General features: G+C 39.7%; 1 pseudogene; it reads left to right on the top strand.

Moving 5' to 3' along the window:
• The first annotated feature begins 19,629 nt into the window (after window positions 1-19,629).
• LOC136145468 (small ribosomal subunit protein uS11 pseudogene) lies at window positions 19,630-20,072 on the top strand (annotated as a pseudogene).
• Window positions 20,073-20,838: the final 766 nt, after the last annotated feature.

Here is a 20,838-nt window from a genome sequence, read left to right as displayed (position 1 = left end):
TTCCACTACATATACCTAGCCAATTAAAAACTCTTGAGAACGTCAAACACCCATCTAGAATATTCCTGTGCCCAGGCTGTTGGGCTAGCGAATATCTCAGAATAGTTTTTAAATTAATGAGTTATTTTTTGGCTGGGCTGGGTCTTCTTTGTGGCCCACGGGCTGTTTGTTGCTGTGCACGGGCTTTCTCCAGTTGAGTCAAGTGGGGGCTACTCTCTCATTGCGTACACAAGCTTCTCATTGTGCTGGCTTCTCCTCTTGCAGAATATGGGCTCTAGAGCACATGGGCTTCAGTAGTTGCAGTCCACGGACTTAGTTGCCCCTTGGCATGTGGGATCTTAGTTCTTGGACCAGGGGTCAAACCCACATCCCCTGCATTGGCAGATTCCTAGCCACTGGACCACCAGGGAAGTCCCAAAGTTATTCTTGATTTCTCAGCTAGTTCATGGTCTCCAGCCCTGAGCTGACTCGCAAGGCCACTCAACCTTCCTAGAATGTGTATCCAGGCATCTTCCTTGCCAAGTTCCTTTCCCAATCTACCAGTCACTTCCCACACTCCCTGCTCTCAAATGCTCCTGCCTCTCAATTCTTAGAAGAAATAGATCGTGAGGTGGGATGATCTTACTCATTGTCTTTATCTGTTGTCACACTCGAAGTTATCTCCTAGTTCGTTTCAGTGGACCAGGTCCCTCCTCAACATCCCATCTTCTCACTCATTCATTCTTCCCACTCTCATTCTCATACTTTCCATCCAAACCGTCTTCTGAAATTGCTCCTAGAAGATCATGGATGACCTTCTAATGGCCAAGGCAGTATGTCCTCCCTTTCTCTCTTCTCACTTATCTTGCTCCTGCTTTATTTTGATTCCTTTCTTTCTCCCCTCCAGATACTTCCTTAGAGAAGTTGAAGGCGCAGATTCTGAGATCAGACTTCCTGGGTTCCAATCCAAGCTCTACTATTTTTTTCTCTGGTGACTTTGGGCAAGCTATTCATTGTCTCAATGTCACGGTCATCTCATCCTGGAAACAGTTGATAATAAGTGGTATCACAGGTCATAATGTTGATGTGAATATTGAATTCTTGGCTTGGATGGTTCTTGCCAGTATTTCTTTATCAAACACTTAGTGATTGCCTATTAAGCACCAGCTACTGGGAATACTGATCTAGACAACAGGCTCCATAAATCAAAAGAACTTACTATCATTAATTTGCTTAAAAACCCAATTAATAAAAAAATCGTTACTGTTTCTCTCCATCAAACAGCCACCATGCCTCCTTTATAAATCTTCAAAGTCACTCCTTTTTGTTCTTTTGCACAAATACTGGGACTCCTCTTGTTTTCAAAGGTATATTTGATCTCTTTTTGAAAAATACATTGACCTCTTTTCAAATGCATATTAAATTTTATTTCAAAGTCAACTTTCTGGATGAATAAAAGACTCTTTCTCCCCTGAAGATCACAAAGACAGTTTGGAATGACTCAAGGAATGGGAGACGTTTGGGGCAAATTCAGGTGGAAAAGAAAGTCTGTAGTTTTGTTTTTTTTGCTGTTGTTATTTTATTTTATTTTATTTTTTTTATTAGTTGGAGGCTAATTACTTCACAACATTTCAGTGGGTTTTGTCATACATTGACATAATGTAGATTATGATGGACTCGGCCTGTGAGTGGTGGGCATGTTTCTCCTTCTTTCTTACAGTTCAGTCTTTATGAATCACAAGTATGGATTTTTAAAACCTGCACTTTGGGCATCTATTCTCCTGCAAGAATGTAATGTAAATACAGTCATTATATTATTCAATGTCCCTTAGTGTGAGACAGCCTTGGTATCCTGTCTGTTGTAACATTTCTTTTTCACCTTGGTTTTCCAATTTTCCCAAGCAATGCCCCCCCATGTCACCCCGCTTTTTTTCTTTTTCCACCTGTATTTATCAAGGAGAGAGTTGGGATCAGATGGGAGAAACACCATAATCAAAGACATTTATGGTTCTGGTCAAGACCAAGTTTGAATCAAGTCTACTCCAAGCCAAATACTGAGCTTGTGTCTGACTCTGCACAAGGAGCCGAGGGCAGAGGGCGGCTCTACTGTCTACTTGCAAACCACACTTGAAGGTACAGGACACACATCCCATTTCAGCGAAGATCAGGGGAAAGAAACTCCCAGCACAGATGGTCCAAGCTTGTAGGTTCCCACTCTGTTGGCATGAGTGGGAGTCTAGTGCATCAGTGACAAGAGTGGTCCCTGCCTCCCTTCTGTCCCCTGTCCCCCAGCTATGTCTGCTGTAGGCAGCACTGGGGGAACCCTGGAAACAGGACCCCCAGATTACACAGCGATCTTCCAATCCAGTGACCACAATTAGACTTTTCATGGTTATAGTCTAGATAAACTTGACTTTCTCTCTTTTTTAATATTCTAATATATTCTCCAATATTTTGTTAATTCTCTATGAGAATCTCTTGTATTTGCCCATCTGCCTTAATAGTCCAGGCCCTCAATCTATAGACTTTCACAAAGGTATTTATCTACACACTCAAAGTTACCAATTTCATTCACAAAGGTCAATTATAGCCTGGAAGAGAACTATTTCTCAGGACTTTGAAAACAAACAGGGGAACTTCTAACAGGGATTTCACTGAGGTCTGATATGGTATGCTTGAATTTGTGCCAGTGGAATTTACTAGATGAAAAATAATCAGATTTCTTTGAAGTAAAACACCTTTTATCTCTGGGGTTTAGTTGAAAGCTTAATAGAAAGGAATGTGCCAAATGTAGGGCTAGTAAGCCTCATTACATTGAAAACTGGAAAATTATTGACTGTGTTAAATAATTCACCTTCATTACAAAGAGAAGGGGAAACATCACAAAAAGTTATACTATCTTTTCACCCTTGAAATGCATTTATTTGATTGCTTTTTCCAGGTAAACTTGTGTATTAAAGCACTTCTCAATCACTTCTCCAAATCATTCCTGACAAGTCTTCTCTTTCTTTTCATTATTCTGGTGTGAATTGAAAAGGAAAAGGCAATGGAAGCATCTCCAGTCTTCTTAAACAGTGATTAGGTCTCCTAGGAGCCCCAGATCTTCCTTCCACTGCAAATGGTTGACCATCCTATAAGACTTTCTCAAACAGCATCTTCACTATGTAACCTTTCCTGTCTCCTTGTGGACATACACACACAGTCAGAAATACTGTCTCTTATATTTCTGTGCCTATAGATTTTTTGACACACCAAGATTTACAAATGCCAATACAGGAGACTAAGAGACAGGGGTTTGATCCCTGGGTCGGGAAGATCCCCTGGAGGAGGGCATGGCAACCCTCTCCAGTTGCCATGGAGAATTCTTGCCTGGAGAATCCCAAGGACAGGGGAGCCTGGTGGGCCACGGTCCATAGGGTCACAAAGAGTTGGAAGTGACTGAAGTGACTTAGCACACACCACAATAGCTAGGACATGGAAGCAGCCTAGATGTCCATCAACAGATAAATGGTTAAGGAAGTTGTGGAACATAGACACAATGGTTTATTAGTCAACTATAAAAAGAAATGCATTTGAGTCAGTTCTAATGAGGTGGATGAACCTAGAGCCTATTAAACAGAGTGAAGTTAGACAGAGAAAGACACATATCATATATTAACACATATGTATGGAATCTAGAAAGATGGTATTAACGATCCTATTTGCAGGGTGGCAAAGGAGACACAGACATAAAGAATGGACTTGTTGACACAGAGAAAGAGGGAGAGGATGGGATGATTTGAGAGAAGAGCATAGAAACATATATATTACCACATGGAAAACAGATTGCCAGTGGGAGTTCGATGTATGACATAGGGAACACAAAGCCAGTGCTCTGTGACAACCTGGAAGGGTTTCTTTAAAAAAGACACTGGCTTTTGAAAGAGTAAAAATATGGAGGTCAGAGACTGAAAACTGGCAGTTTTCAGATAAACTTTAGGTGCTCTTTTAAATTTGATCTTAATTACTTCCCCCCCCCTTTTATTTTGAGTGGGATTTTAGGTAAGCAGTGTATTTCAGTCCTCTCTGCTTCTATTAGATTTGCCTACTTCTGACCTGAATTGGTAGGTGACAACAGTCAACTGGGCAGGGAGGTGGGAGGGCGATTCAAGAGGGAGGGGACATATGTATACCTATGGCCGATTCAAGTTGATGTATGACAAAAACCATCACAATGTTGTTAAGGAATTATCCTCTAATTAAAAAGTTTTAAAAAGGAAGAAAAGTTCAACCTGAAGAAACTAAGATTTTTTTTTTTTTTGAAATTAAGATTTTTAAATAGAAAATAATAAGCTGAAAATATACTGACCGGACTTACCTGATGGTCCAGTGGTTGAGGCTCCGGGCTTCTAATGCACAGGGGCAGGTTCCGTCCCTGGTGGAGGAATTAAGGACCCACATGCCACACTGCATGGCCAAAAAATAAAGAAACAACCAAAAAATAATAAAAGAAAGTGTAATCACCAAGCTATTTATTCCACTACATTCTATAGCAGAAAGGATTTAACTCTCTGAACTGTATCCCTGCTTGTTTACTTTGACTCATGATGTAACTTTAAAAAAAATTAAGAATTACACAAGAAACGCAAGAGTTTCCACTGTGGAAAAAAAAAATTCTAAGACCATGACTTACAAACCTGTTTGTGATAGTGAAGATTATTTAGCCATCCTTAATTCCCGTTAACGTAATAAAAATGCCGGTGACATAACTATCAAAGAAGATGTCTATGTATAACTAAGCTCAGATACGTGTTGCAATAACATCTGTTTCAGGGAAGCAGGCAGACCTATTTTCAAATTTTTTTTCTTTAAGCAAGCTTCATTATGTACAGGGTCTTTAAAAGCAGCACACTATTTGCAATATTAAAATTAAATATGCCAAATAAGTAATTTTATACAAAGCTTTCCAGAAAACCCTTCACACTCCATCTGATTGTAACCATGAATGCAAAATAGCATTTTACAATTTTATTGGCTGAATGAGAAAGACAGATTTAAACACATGCATAATTCTTTTACATGGTACATATTGTAGCTCTGATTTCTCATGCTGGATTTACTTAATTTTCTAACACAAAGTGTGCTTTCTGATAGAAATTGAATTTCCCCATATAACTAAGTCTAGCCATATAAATATTTTTAAAAGTTGAGTACAAAGTATGTCGGAACCATTATATATCAACTTCATGTGATGGAAGGGGAACTTTAATGATAGCACAGTTTCTAAAAGCACCTTTAGGGCACTCCCCTGGAGATCCAGTGGTTAAGACTTCACCTTCCGATGCAGGGAGTGTGGATTCGATTCCTGGTCGGGAAGGTAAAATCCCACAGGATTTGGAGCCAAAAAACCAAAACATACAACAGAAACAATATTGTAACAAATTCAATAAAGACTTTTAAACTGATTTACACCAAAAATCTTTTAAAAAGAAACTGGATTTTGAAAGAGTAAAAATATGGAGGTCAGAGACATTTTCAGATAAACTTCAGGTGCTCTCTTAAATTTGATCTTACTTCCCTTTTTTTTAAAGAGTGGGATATTAGGTAACAATGTATTTTAGTCCTCTCTGCCTCTATTAGATTTGCTTACTCCTGGCCTAAATTTCTAGGTGGCAAAAATCAGCTGGCTCTGAGAACAAGGCCCTCAAGTTCACCCCAGTCCAAATGGTTTCCTATGCCTACCACCCCTGGCTTCTCACTCAGGAACAGGCATCCACAGCCCCAGTAAGATTTTAGATTGTGCCAGTCTAGGAGTTAGGCACACTTAGAACCAAACCCAATACAGAATTTGCCTGTAAGCTGATGTCTATTTAGGTCCTGGAGAAGGAAATGGCAACCCACTCCAGTGTTCTTGCCTGGAGAATCCCAGGGACAGCGGAGCCTGGTGGGCTGCCATCTATGGGGTCACACAGAGTTGGACACAACTGAAGTGACTTAGCAACATTTAAGTCCTAGAGAGTATCAGAAAGAGAAATTAAGGAAACAATTCTATTTACCATCACATCCAAAGGAATAAAATACTTCATACAGCAAATGTACAGCAACCCAAACCCTACATCCAGTTCTATACTCACTTTCCTCAAGCCTGTCCTGAAAATTATATCTGTTATGTGGCCTAAGGCCAGTTAGTGTCTTGATTTTACTCTGGGAACAGTATGTGTGTGTAACTAGCTCAGTTGTGTCCGACTCTTTGTGACCCCATGGACTGCAGCCCACTGGGCTCCTCTGTCTGTGGGATTCTGCAGGGAAGAACACTGGGGTGGGTTGCCATTCCCTTCTCCAGGAGATCCTCTCACCCAGGGATCAAACTCCGGGTCTCCTGCATTGCAGGCGAGTACTTTACTTTCTGAACCACCAGGGAAGCTCTCTGGAAAACAGAAGATGCTATCAAACCTTTAGGTAGTCAGTGTCAGTCTAGGTGTGGAGCCTCTAGCTGGTGCGGTGCAGAGGGCTTTAGAGGACTCAGGGCAATTGGCCATTTTTTTATCCAAGTGTCTAGGCTGTTAACTCACTGGCTAGAACTGAATCTCTTAGCTTTGTACCAACTCTCCTAAACCACTGTATCTCACATTAAACATTATACTCAAACCAGCTGTGGCTCTTTTCCTTAAGGGCAGAGAATCCAGCCTACCCATCAAGTGTTTATTCCAAGTGTCAAAAGCCTTTGTTCAGTTCACAGATCATGTCTGCTTGTTTATATTTTTAACACCTGATGATCAGTTTATTTGCAAAGTTTTTTAAAAAAGAATAAGATACCTAGGAAGAAACCTAAGAAGGCAAAAGACCTGTACTCTGAACACTATAAAACACCAATGAAAGAAATTGAAAACTAGTAAAAGCATATTTTAAAATAATACATGAGCATGGTTTGTGCTGCCACTTCATTGGAAAACTAGTGGGACAGACAAACTAAACAGATAAACAAGGATGTTAACAAGCTAAGAAGAAACCATGAAAAGTTTAGGAAAGACATAAATATGGTCACTTGGGAGTGGTGGTGTGCTGGGTGGGAAGACTTCCCTGAGGAGGTGACATTTGAATGGAGATCTGAATAGCAAGAGGGAGGCACTAAATGAAGCCCAAGAAGAATGTTGCAAGCAGAAGAAAGAGCTTATTCAATTGTTTTTCAGTTTCTATCAGTACCACACATTCTTATGATCTTAACACGTCCTAGAGTTCCATTTTTCTTTCAATACGAATGCCCTTCTCTCATTGACCAGGAAAGATGAAGGCAACAGTAACAGAAAATTCAAAGGAACATGATATGTGAGCATGGGAAACATGCCACTTCAAGCTTCAGAAGACCTTGAGTCTTCTGATAATCTGCCACTTTGAGTCAAAATCTTCTTTAAGCGTACATCTGTTGCTTTTCCAGAACTTCACAATTCATTTGCTCTTGGTCCTCACTTTCTCTTAATGATCATCCCTTTAAGCCATTCTGCAGAGAACAGAAATACCTCCAGAAAACAAAGATAGATTGTTGACCTTCAAAAACAAAAGTGTAGATGTTACCATCTGATTGTAAAATAAAGAGTTCATTTGGAAGAAGCATTCCATCAAGTCCAAGTGAAGGATGGCCTCTCTTGGAAGACAGATTTCTTTTAAATGCTGTAACACACCCAGGTCTCCCTTGGAAGGCAAATCACCATCCCACTATTATCTGTACTAGCTCTCTAGACGTTATTAATTTATTTTCGAGTGGAGCTGAAGTGCTTCATACCTAGTAATTAATGCCAACAGTTCATTTTGCTTTTTCTCTTTGGGCAGCAAATTCACATTTTACAGTGATTCTTCAACTCTGTCTTCTGACTGTCATCTCCTTCACATGCTCATTTTAATGGATGTGTGCCTCCCCAAACAATCACATTGCTTCTTATTAACGGAAAGTTTATAAAGAAAACTGTCAAAATTGAGTTTCATCAGTATTCATGATCATGTCTAAGATAAGATTAAATCAAACTCACTGAAAGCAGACATTAACATTTTTGTTCACTTTTCCAGGGTCCTGGGAGGACTCAGTTCAGTGATAAACACTCTGAGTTGGCCACCTTACAGCCATCCTGCACCTTCTGTGTCTTTGTTTACTAGAGACTAGAAAGCAAAAATACTTTCTGTGACTAGAACAAATAATTTCACAATTTGTATGGAAATACAAAAAAACCTCGAATAGCCAAAGCAATCTTGAGAAAGAAGAATGGAACTGGAGGAATCAACCTGCCTGACTTCAGGCTCTACTACAAAGCCACAGTCATCAAGACAGTATGGTACTGGCACAAAGACAGAAATATAGATCAATGGAACAAAATAGAAAGCCCAGAGATAAATCCACGTACCTACAGACATCTTATCTTCGACAAAGGAGGCAAGAATATACAATGGAAAAAAAACAACCTCTTTAACAAGTGGTGCTGGGAAAACTGGTCAACCACTTGCAAAAGAATGAAACTAGAACACTTTCTAACACCATACACAAAAATAAACTCAAAATGGATTAAAGATCTAAATGTAAGACCAGAAACTATAAAACTCCTAGAGGAGAACATAGACAAAACACTCTCCGACATAAATCACAGCAGGATCTGCTATGACCCACCTCCCAGAGTAATGGAAATAAAAGCAAAACTAAACAAATGGGACCTAATGAAACTTAAAAGCTTTTGCACAACAAAGGAAACTATAAGCAAGGTGAAAAGACAGCCTTCAGAATGGGAGAAAACAATAGCAAAGGAAGAAACAGACAAAGGATTAATCTCAAAAATATACAAGTAACTCCTGCAGCTCAATTCCAGAAAAAAAAAAAATGACCCAATCAAAAAATGGGCCAAAGATCTAAACAGACATTTCTCCAAAGAAGACATACAGATGGCTAACAAACACATGAAAAGATGCTCAACATCACTCATTATCAGAGAAATGCAAATCAAAACCTCAATGAGGTACCATTACACGCCAGTCAGGATGGCTGCTATCCAAAGTCTACAAGCAATAAATGCTGGAGAGAGTGTGGAGAAAAGGGAACCCTCTTACACTGTTGGTGGAAATGCAAACTATAGAGAATGCACACTATAGAGAACAGTGTGGAGATTCCTTAAAAAACTGGAAAGAGAACTGCCATATGACCCAGCAATACCACTCCTGGGCATACACACTGAGGAAACCAGATCTGAAAGAGACACATGCACCCCAATGTTTATCGCAGCACTGTTTATAATAGCTAGGACATGGAAGCAACCTAGATGTCCATCAGCAGACGAATGGATAAGGAAGCTGTGGTACATATACACAATGGAATATTACTCAGCCATTAAAAAGAATTCATTTGAATCAGTTCTAATGAGATGGATGAAACTGGAGTCCATTATACAGAGTGAAGTAAGCCAGAAAGATAAAGACCAATACAGTATACTAATGCATATATATGGAATTTAAAAAGTTGGTAACAATAACCCTATATGCAAAACAGAAAAAGAGACACAGATGTACAGAACAGACTTTTATTAACTCTGTGGGAGAAGGCGAGGGTGGGATGTTCTGAGAGAACAGCATTGAAACAAGTATACTATCAAGGCTGAGATGGATCACCAGCCCAGGTTGGATGCATGAGACAAGTGCTCAGGGCTGGTGCACTGGGAAGACCCAGAGGGATGGGATGGGGAGGGAGGCGGGAGGGGGGATCGGGATGGGGAACACATGTAAATCCATGGCTGATTCATGTCAATGTATGGCAAAAACCACTACAATGTTGTAAAGCAATTAGCCTCCAACTAATAAAAAAAAAATTAAATAAAATATTTTCTGTGTTCTCTTGTAACTAGGTGTCATGTGACCCAGTTTGAACAAAGGTCATATACTTGAAATTTTTTAGAGAAAGTAAACCTATCCAAATAAAAAGCAAAGACTTGTGAGAAGATGTCTGTTGGCACCATCCCTATTTCTCTCCCTGGAATATAGATGTAAAGGATGAATATACAGCAGTCATTTTGTGACCACGTGGCAGGAGTCACCTGCTGAATTGGGGGAAAAACTGAAGGATGGATCTGGACTCTTGCTGGTAACATGACTAACCACACCGTCTATAAACTGCCCATTTTCAGGCTTCTTATTACACAGAAACCTAAGATCTTTATATGTTTATGCACTGTAATAGGAATTTATATTACCCAGAGCTGAAAGCATAATCTTACCATAAAACTGAAAGTGTTAGTTGTTCAGTAGTGTCTGACTCTGCAACCTCATGGACTGCAGTCTGCCAAGATCTTCTGTCCATGGGATTCTCCAGGCAAGAAGACTGGAATGGGTAGCTATTTCCTTCTCCAGGCGATCTTCCTGACTCAGGGATCGAACCAAGGTCTCCTTCATTGCAAGTTGATTCTGAGCCACCTGGGAAGCCTATCTCTCTCTCTCATTAAGCCCCATAACTTAATTCTCTGTTTTCGCAATAAAAATTCTCCACAAAGCATGCCTTTCCTTAGTATCCTTCTCCGTGGCTACTAGAAAACTCCACTTCCCATCTATCAACACAAGTGCATGGGGTACAGTGGAAAGAGGATGAACATTAGGATCTGATAAGTGAAAGTTGAAGTTTCTTACCTGTGGCTCCCTTGCAGTATTGCCAAGTTTGTGCGAATTGCTTTATTTCTTGGTTGTTCTATGTCTGTGAAGTCTTCTGCAGTGTACAGATCAAGAATAATTAAAATATTCCAGTCCACTAAGCATTTGCTATTGTCCCTCTAATCTGCAGGCACTGAAGAAGGAGAAGCATTTTTTTTTTTCATGTGATTTAGCTCAGAAGATATGAGCTTACATGTTGCGGGGGTCCACTTCAGGAAGTCCTGTGGTCAAGCCCCATGTCATGGCTTTTTGTTCTCTTTCTACTCAGAGCATCATAGTGGGAATTAGGGATTCCTACACAGGAGCTATTTAATAGTAACACACCATGACTACACGGCAATTACTGGCTGTGGCAGGTGCTTCACAAACAGTCTATGCTTAAGAAATTAAGAAAATACCCAGGGACTTCGCTGGTGGTCCAGTTGTTAAGAATCCACCTGCCAATGCAGAAGACATGGGTTTGATCCTTGGTCTGGGAAGATTCCACAGGATGTGAGGCAGCTAAGCCCGTGGGCCACAACTATTGAAGCCCATACACCTTAAGACAATGTTCCATAACAAGAGAAGCCACTGCAATGAGAATCCCGCGCACCACAATGAAAAGTAGCCCTCACTGGCCACAACCAGAGAAAAGTCCACACACAGCAACCAAGACCCAGCACAGACACCAATAAATGAATAAATTAATTAATTTTTTTAAAATACCAAAAAGAAAACACCCATGTGAACTTGGCTTATCTGAGCTCCTGCAAAACAAGAGTTTTGGAAAACAGCATTAAATTGTCATGGGCCGATTGTTCTCACAATTTCGTAAAATAATGCTCTCCATATTAGCCTGAGCTAGTAAAAATAGTCTCCTGATGAAAAATGTATGTGATTAATAAAAGATGAGCATTTTTAATTCAGTTCTTGCTCTTCTCAATCCTAATTACAATTATTTTTTGTATTCACGCAAAGATTTTTATTTTCAGAAAAGTAATCATGGTTTAGTCAATTCAACAATGTTGAAAAGTGATGCTGACTTTTTTTTTTCAGTTTTGGTTTGCAAAGCATTTCATTAAAATGCCTTTGCTCCAGCTTTCACCCAGTGAATTGAAACCCCGGAAACAAGAAATAGGCCACCTCCTCATCACCTACTTCAAAAAGTGTCCTTGCATATCATTTTTTTCCCTGAAAAATATCAGCATTTCCTCACTGATGGTAAGGAAGGTCAGGATGATGGTGAACTCAAAAAATACCCTAGGACCAAAACCACAGAAGATTTTTGTGTCATCTTTTATAACATTATTTACACTGGAAATGTAAGACAAAAGCATTAACGTGCACAGAATAAATCGAGTTTAATAAAATGCCTCCTGAATCATTATTTGATCATTTTTTAACTTTGCAACTGCTTAGCCAGATACAATGGTAGTTTTTATTTGCCATGAAATACTGTACCCATGTCATGCAATTCACCCATTTCAAGTGTAAAATTCATTCATTTTTTGAAGATATTCATGGAGTTTCACAACCATATCTTCATTAAGCCAAAAAGAAAGCCATTCCTATTATGTATGGCTCAGGAAACCCAAACAGGAGCTCTATATCAACCTAGAGGGATAGAATGGGGAGGGAGATGGGAGGGAGGTTCAAAAGGGAGGGGATATATGTATACCTACAGCTGATTTATGTTGAGGTTTGACTGAAAGCAACAAAATTCTGTAAAGCAACTATCCTTCAATAAAAAATAAATTAAAACAAAAGTCAACCCCGATCACCCTCAACTCCACAGCTTCTAGGTGATCTTTAAGCTACATTTTGACTATAGATTTTTCTATTCTAGACATCTTACAAAAGGAAATCATACAATATGTGAATATCTGTGAATAGCTTATTTCACTTGACATAATATTGTTTTTTCATTCATGATGTAGCACATACTTCATTCCTTCTAATTACTGAATATTATTCCATTGTATTTTTATTACTCATCACTGGTGGATATTAGAGTTGTTTCCATTTTTTGGTTATTATTAATAATACTGTTGGTGTTGATGATGGACAGGGAAACCTGGCATGCTGCCATCCATGGGGTTGCAAAGAGTTGGACACGACTGAGTGACTGAACTAAACTGAATAATACTGTTATAAGCATTAATGCCCAAGTCTTTGTGTGGATGCGTGTCTTCATTTCTCTTCTGGGCACATGCTAGGTGTTATGGAAATTAAAGAAATAGTCTTGTTTAGGCTTCAGAGACAAAGCAGAGCAGGCCTCTGACCTTGCTTGTAACCTGTCTGGACACTGCCCTGACTGTGAGGATACCGAGGGCCTGCTGTGAGGCCAAGATTTGTGGCACCATAGATAAATTAAGGGACAAATCTTGAAATTATTGAGCCCCTGGAGGCACACTGGCCAACCAAGTCCCAGGTTTAACAACATTCCAAGTTTTACAAGACAAAACAAGCAGCCTTAACATGAAACCAGGGCTGCAGTTTGCTCACAGATGGATGATGATACCAGTTTGAGTCCTGGGATTATAAGCAGAACCCCAACTGCAATCTTTGAAGGTTCACCTACGGATTGGACGCCCTGCATGGGACCTTTTCCCAGCTGGGACTCCAGAGGTGCTCTGACACAGGACTTCCCAGCGCTGTTTGAGTCTGGATGTTGGTCAAAACCTAGTTTGGTGACGTGTCCTCTGCTGTTTCTATTTCTCTTTTCTTTTAATGTTAGTATATTGAAAATAAGCTAGATAATTCTCTAATAAATATTGGTAACATTTATTTGTATAGAGCGAGTGGCTTAGTTGTTAACAAATCCTTTGAACCTGAGACGAAAGTGAAAACCTACGGCAAAACGCTAGTTATAACACAATACTTGCTATTTTGCAGAATTGCCAAGCTGTTTTCCGAAGCAGCTGTACCACTTTGCATTCCTATCAGTGGTGAATCGGTGTTGAAATTTTACCAATTGCTCATCAATATGTGCTAATATCGATCTTCTATTCCATTTTTCTGTAAATTGATCCCTTGTTTTATTCTGCTGTTTTGTATTAAGTCTTGAAATTGAGAGATGTGAATCCTCCCTCCAAGTTTGTTTTCCTGTTTTCAAGATTGGCTATGCTGGGTTCCTTGTGTTTCCATCTGAATCTTACAATCAGCTTGTCATTTTCCACCAAGAAGTCAGCTTAATTTTTACAAGGGTTCTGTTTAAATTTAGATCAAATTGGGAGTATTATCATCTTAATAGTATAAGTCTTTTGATCCAGAAATATGAGATATCTTCCTATTCATTTAAATCATCCTTCATTTCTTTAAACCATTTTTAGTTTTGTGTTAGGTTTGTACCTCCTGTTAAAATGTATTTGTACTTCATTTTTTACTGCCATTTGAGTTTTTTTATTTGGTAATTTTATTTTCAGTTTACTCATTGCTGCTGTCTAGAAATACAGCTAATTTGGAAACTTGCTAAATTAATTTACTATTTCTAATAGCTTTAACGTGAATTTCCTAGGATTTTCTGTGTATAGTATTATTAACACCTACATTAGGTATAATTTTACTTTTTCCCTTCTAATTTTGATGTCTTGTGTTTTATTTTCTTGACTATTTGCCCAAGCTAGAAAATTAATTTCTTTCAACACTGTTTTATAGCTTTCAGAGTACAAGTTTTGTACTTCTTTTGTTATATTTTTCTTAAGTATTTTTTTTCTTATGAAGCTTGTACAGATTGAATTGTTTGCTTGATTTAATTTGTATTATTCATTCCTAGTGTATAGAAATACAATCAATTTTTTATATATTCATCTTATCTCCTGCAAGCCTGCTGCATTACTGAACTCTTTCATTAGTTGTAAAAGGTTTTTTAAAATGAGTTTCTAAGCAGTTTCTAAATAGAAAATCATGCCATCTGCAAATAGCACAGTTTAACGCCTTCCTTTTAAATCTGGATACCTTACATTTTTATTTTCTTGCCTAATTGCCTTGGCTAAAACCTCCAGAACAGTGTTGAAAGGGAGTTGTGGGAGGAAACATCTGTGTCTTTCATGATTAAGAAGAAACATTCAGTACCGCAGAGTTTGATGTTAACTGTGGAATGTTTGTAGATGATATTTTCAGTTTCAAGGAAACTCTCTTACATTCTTACTTTGTTAAGCTTTTTATCATGATGGAGTATTAAATTTCACAAAGTATTTTCTGAGTCTATTGAGATAATCATGTGGTCACTGACCTTTATTCTGTTGGTAGAGTATAGTATACTCTACATTAATTAGTTTCCAGATGTTAAAATGACTTGCTATGGCTGAGATAAATCCCAGTTGGCCATGGTATATATTATTTTCCATATGTCACTTAATTAGCTCACTAGTACTTCATTGAGGATTTTTGCATCTATACTGATGAGATATTGGTCTGTAGTTTTATTTCCTGGTATGGTGTTTGCGGGATTGTGGTATCGGATAATACTGGGCCTCAAGAATAAACAGAGAAATGTTGCCTCCTCTTTAAATTTTGGGAAAGATTTTGTGAAGAGTTAGTATTAATCCTTCTGAAATATTTGGAATTCACCAGTGAAGCTCTGTGTCTGGGCCTGGGCTTTACTTTATGAGAAGGTTTTATTACTTATTTATTTGTCTGTACTGGTTTTTTCTAGTTGTGGCATGCAGACTTAGCTGCCCCATGACACATGGGATCTTAGTTCTTCAAGCACGGATGGAACCCACATCCTCTGCATTGTAAAGTGGATTCTTAACCGCTGGACCACCAAGGAAGTCCTGAGAAGGTTTTAAATATATAACTACATCTGCATAATCTTTGCTCTCTCCTAATTTGCCTTCTCTTTTCAAGCTCTGTGTCCTGGGCTCATCCATTGCCTTTTCCCAGTGCAGAGTAAGAAGGAGATGGTTCTAAGGTTCTTTACCTCTGACTGTGTATGCTTGAATGACACCATCTTCCTTTTTAACCTGAACACCTGACATTTTTATTTTCTTGCTTAATTGCCTTGGTTAAAGCCTTTAGTCCCTGAACCAACTGGCCTCCGAGACCTTTGACTATTGTACACTGGATTCACTATTATGTGAAAAGATCAGTTTCCTTCTCCCTCCCCCCTTTTTAAACTTTTTATTTTATTTTGGAGTATAGCCGATTAACAACATCGTGAGAGTTGCAGGTGAATAGCAAAGGGACTGAGCCATATATGTACATGTATCCATTCTCCCCCAAATTCCCCTCCCATCTAGGCTTCCACACAACAATAAGCAGAGTTCTCTGTGCTATACAGTAGGTCCTTCTTGGTCATCCATTTAAAATATAGCATGTGTCCATGTCGATCCCAAACTCCCTAACTATCTCTTCCCTCTTTCCTTCCCGACCCTACCCCCGGTTAACCATAAGTTCATTCGCTAAGTCTGTGAGTCTTTTTCTGTTTTGTAACTAAGTTCATTTGTTTCATTTCTTTTTAGATTCTGTATATAAGGAATGTCATGCACTATCTCTCTTTTTCCATCTGATTTACTTTACTCAGTACGGCAATCTGTAGGTCCATCCAAGTTGCTACAAAAGGCATTATTTCATTCTTTTTACTCTATTATGTGAAGAGACCAATTTCCATCTTGCTTACAGCAGTCTGAATTCAAATTTCTGTTATTTCAATGTTTGAAATCACCTAAACTTATAAAAGCCAGCCTTCTTTCACATATACAGGAAAGTTTTATGCCTAGTCCAACAGAATGAGAATGAGATGATTGGGTCACATCACTGACTCAATGGGTATGATTTTGAGCAAACTCCAGGAGATGGTGATGGACAGGGAAGTCTGGCGTTCTGCATGGGGTTGCAAAGAGTCGGACACGACTGAGCGACTGAACAACAGAATAGACCTAGCTATTGAACTTAGTTCTGCAGGCGAAATCAGATCAGGAAGAATATTCTTGTACAAAAGGGTTGGCCATATAGAGTCAGGTGTGCATTATATGTGGGTAGAGGTGGTGCTAGTGGTAAAGAACTGCCTGCCAGCGCAGGAGACATAAGAGATGCTGGTTTGATCCCTGAGTTGGGAAGATCCCCTGGAGGAGGGCATGGCAACCCACTCCAGTAATCTTGCCTGGAGAATCCCATGGATAGAGGAGCCTGGTGGGCTACAGTTCATAGAGCTGCAAAGAGTCCCAAACTTCTCCAAACTTAAGTCGACTGAAGCGACTTAACAAGCATGCAGGATGATCAGAAAATGCAATAATTTCAGGCTCACATTCCTCCACAGCAACAGTTACCTGGAGCTTGGTGCAGCCCCCTTTCAGAAGGAGCATATATCTTTAGTTCAACATGGTGTCCACTGTTCCCTACTTACAGATAATAATCCCATTTCCCTGCATCGCCTTCCCTGGGAACTACTGGTGTTTGATTTACTACGAGAAGGAGCTATTTCAGGTCAGCATTCTAATCTCTTTTCCTGCTTGGTCGGATAACTGTCCTAGATGGGATCTTCCTCACCGTGGGCCTGGGATGTCGGCGCACCATGAAAGACAAAGTCAAGGTGAAGGCCAAACAGACTGCAGTGATAGACACAACAGGGACTTCCCTGGTGGTCCCCTGGCTAAGACTCTGTGCTCCCAATGCAGAGGGGCCAGTGTTCAATCCCTGGCCAGGGAACTAGATCCCAGAAGCTGCAGCTAAAGATCCCATGAGCTACAACTAAGACCCAGAGCAAGCAAATAAATAAATATTTTTTAAGAGACAACAAGCTGTGTTTAGGTTCAGATGGTGTATCACTCACATAGACGGAGAAAGGACCAATAGACACAGGAGGTAGCTCCCAACAAGCCCTGTCCTATGTCTAAAAGGCCCAGTGACTGCCACCCTGTTCCTGAGAACTTGGCTGCAGACTGCTCCATTTTGAGGGAGGTAGAACAAAATGCCATGAAGGGTGGTCTCAGACCAGAACCTATGGGCCTCCCACCCGCTCATGCTCTGGGGGAATCATCAGGGGTCCTCCTAAACTCAGGCTAGGTGTGGTCAAGCTTTTCCTTATATGGCCTCTGTGGGTGAGTTCATGGATATTCACCATGGTGGGTCTGTCCCGCCACAGTAGGTCTCTGAGAATTCGTGAGTGTTGGGGGAAGGGTGAGGGGGAAGGGATGGTTGGTTTGGGATGGACATATATACATTGTTGTATTTAAATAACCAGTAAGGATCTACTCTATAGCACGGGGAACTCTGTTCAACATTATGTGGTAGCCTGGATAGGAGGGGAGTTGGGGTAGAATAGATACATGTATATGTGTGGCTGAGTTCCTTCACAGTTCACTTGAAACTATCACAACACTGTTAATCAGCTATATTTCAATAAAGTAAAAAGTTTTTAAAAATTCATGAGTGTCATATTAAACTATTATAGTGAAAAGAGAATTATTCTTTCATTTTTTCACTTTAGTAGAAAATTTAGGGAAATTGACAACTAAAATTGATAGTTGTCTTTCATTTTGGTGAACTGGCATTTTTTTTCACCAACAATGGTTGAAAAAAATATTAATATTTGGGCAGGCATATACATATTTTCTGAAATTATCTGGTATTCATGATGCCAAGGTTTGGTTTCTTAAGAGTTGAGTTAGGTGTTTGCAGAATTTTTCAAGGACCATGTATGGATTTTTTTTTCTCCTTCATACATACATTTATGCAAGCAGAGAACAAAGAACATTGATTTGCAATTTAGAGCCATTAGTGAAAGCTGTCAATTATTGAACCCTCCTTATTACCCAGACTAATCTTTAAAATCCAATCTCAACACTGTCTACCCAGTAATTCAGAGCTTTTGATTACAAGTCCTTGTACAAGTCGTTCACCTACTGTTAATTCTTGCTGCCAAGAAGGTGCTGAGAATTTAAACTATCCGCAGAGAGAAATATTCCATGTTCCTCTCTGGAAATGAACAGAGATTTGGTCTTGGGAATTTGTCTCTTGCTATCTCCAAAACAGCAACGCTGGGACTTGGAAGAGCAACAACCACTGACAAGAACATGTTTTAAAATTAGTTTTCATCTCTTAGAAAAAGAGTGCTTCCTTATTCTCACATGATCATGCCTCCCTCAAGTGAAAATCTCTTTAACTAAATGATTTGCACAAATAAGGGTTTCCCAACATAAGTGCTTCATGCTGGGCCAGATGGTTCTTTCTTGGGGGCTGTCCTCTACATTGTAGGATGCTGTCAGAATCCCTGGATTCCACCCTCTACTCCAAGCCCTGCATGGTCACAACCAAAAATGTCTTTGAGTTACCAGCTTTTCCCAAGGAGACCAGCTTGTCAGCCCCTAGCTGCGAACCACTGATTTAGATGCTTAGTGGTATACAAAGCCACCGATTTCTTTCCCCATTAAATAACAGTGTTGCTGAACCAAACTTGAGTCCACTTGCCCACAAACAATGAAGTTGATCTACTGACACGGGGTTGTGGAGAAGGAAAGTGCAGCATTTATTACAGGTGCCAAGCAGAGTCCAGGGCAGCTAGTTCTCAAAAAGCCCGAACTCCCCAGTGGGTTTCAGCAAAGCATTTTTAACGGCCAGGTGAAGAAGAGGGTTCACAAGATACGTGATCAGTTTGTGCACCATCCTCTGATAAATTGATGGTGAGGTAATGAGCCGATGTCACACAGGTTAATATTATTAAACCTCAGGCTCAGCGGTCTAGGGGCTACAGTCCTCAAGCAGTTAACACTGTCCTTTGAAAGGGGGTTCTAGCATCTGTAGAAAAACTCAGGAAATATTCATCAGATACTATTATCTAGGTACTTCAGAGAGGAGCTAAAGCAGAGGATATGGGGAAAGGGTCTGCCCCTGGGGAAGGAACCAGCTTTGTTACAAGAGCAGATACAGATTTGAGGTTCAGATCGACATAAAGTTTAGAGACAGACAGTGAGTAAGCTCTACCATTTTTTTAAGGTGACAAGTCCCTTTTGTTTGGCAATTGGAAGAGCAAAAGGAAGTTGTCAGGGTTTTTCTGCAATAAATAGTTCTTCTGCAGAAATGGCACCTCACAAGGGGAAAGATAAGAAGGAAGAACAGGTCATCAACCTCAGCCCTCAGGTGGCTGAAGGAGAAAATGTATTTGGTGTGTGCCACATTTTCGCATCCTTCAACGACACTTTTGTGCACATCACTGATCTCTCTGGCAAGGAAACCTCTGCCGTGTAACTGGTGGGATGAAGGTGAAGGCTGACTGAGATGAGTCCTCTCCATATGCTGCCATGTTGGCTGCCCAGGATATAGACCAGAGATGCAAGGAGCTGGGCATCACTGCCCTCCACATCAAACTCCGCGCCACAGGAGGAAATAGGACCAAGACTCCTGGACCAGGGGCCTAGTCAGCAATCAGAGCCCTCACCTGCTCAGGGATGAAGATTGGGCGGATTGAGGATGTCACCCCGATCCCCTCTGACAGCACCCACAGGAAGGGAGGTCGTCTGTGAACAAAACTCCTCAAATTATTGCTTTCTGTTAATAAATTGCTTTGATGTAAAAAAAAAAAAACAAATTAAAAAAATAAATAGTTCTCACTAAACTGTGAGAGAAAAAGCGAAAACTAAAGTTAATATTATTTACTGGAAACGGAGTTTGAAGGTGAAGCTAAAAGGTGGAGAGTCAATGATGGTAAACAGTTTATACATAAATAAACTTAGGCTTAAACAAGAAGACTTCTTTTTCTTCCTCTTTTCTAACAGAAAATTCTATAGTGAGTAGCCCAGGGCTAGTGCAGAAGAATTTTCATTGCCATTATCTCTTAAGCTCATTCTATCTTTCCACTTTGCCATCTTTGTCACTTGATTTCATCATCAAAGTTGTCTCATGGTGGTCACAGGTTTCTGTTGCACCAGTCATTGCATCAGCATTCCAGGAAACAGGAAAACTATAAAAGGCTAAATGCCAAACTGAGTCAGCATTCTTTAAGGAGTTTTCATAGAAATTCTACTCAGTAGCTTCCACTTAAATCTCACCGTCCAAAAATAGTCAGATTGTGAAAACTAGTCTACTTTAACCTTTGCTTATAGCTACCTGGAATTGTCAGAGCACTGTTACTATGACACACAGGATGAATGGATACTGCTCAGACAATGTTGGCCTGTCAGCCTCAGAAAGACAATGCTAAAGTAAGACTGGGAGAAATATTAGAATTACTGTTAATGTTTCACAAGCATGTTAATTATGCATGACTGTCCAATTTTTGCCATTGTTTGA

This window comes from Muntiacus reevesi, chromosome 13, assembly GCF_963930625.1.
Source record: "Muntiacus reevesi chromosome 13, mMunRee1.1, whole genome shotgun sequence".
NCBI classification, from domain to species: domain Eukaryota; kingdom Metazoa; phylum Chordata; class Mammalia; order Artiodactyla; family Cervidae; genus Muntiacus; species Muntiacus reevesi.
This window is presented reverse-complemented; position numbering and strand designations above follow the sequence as displayed.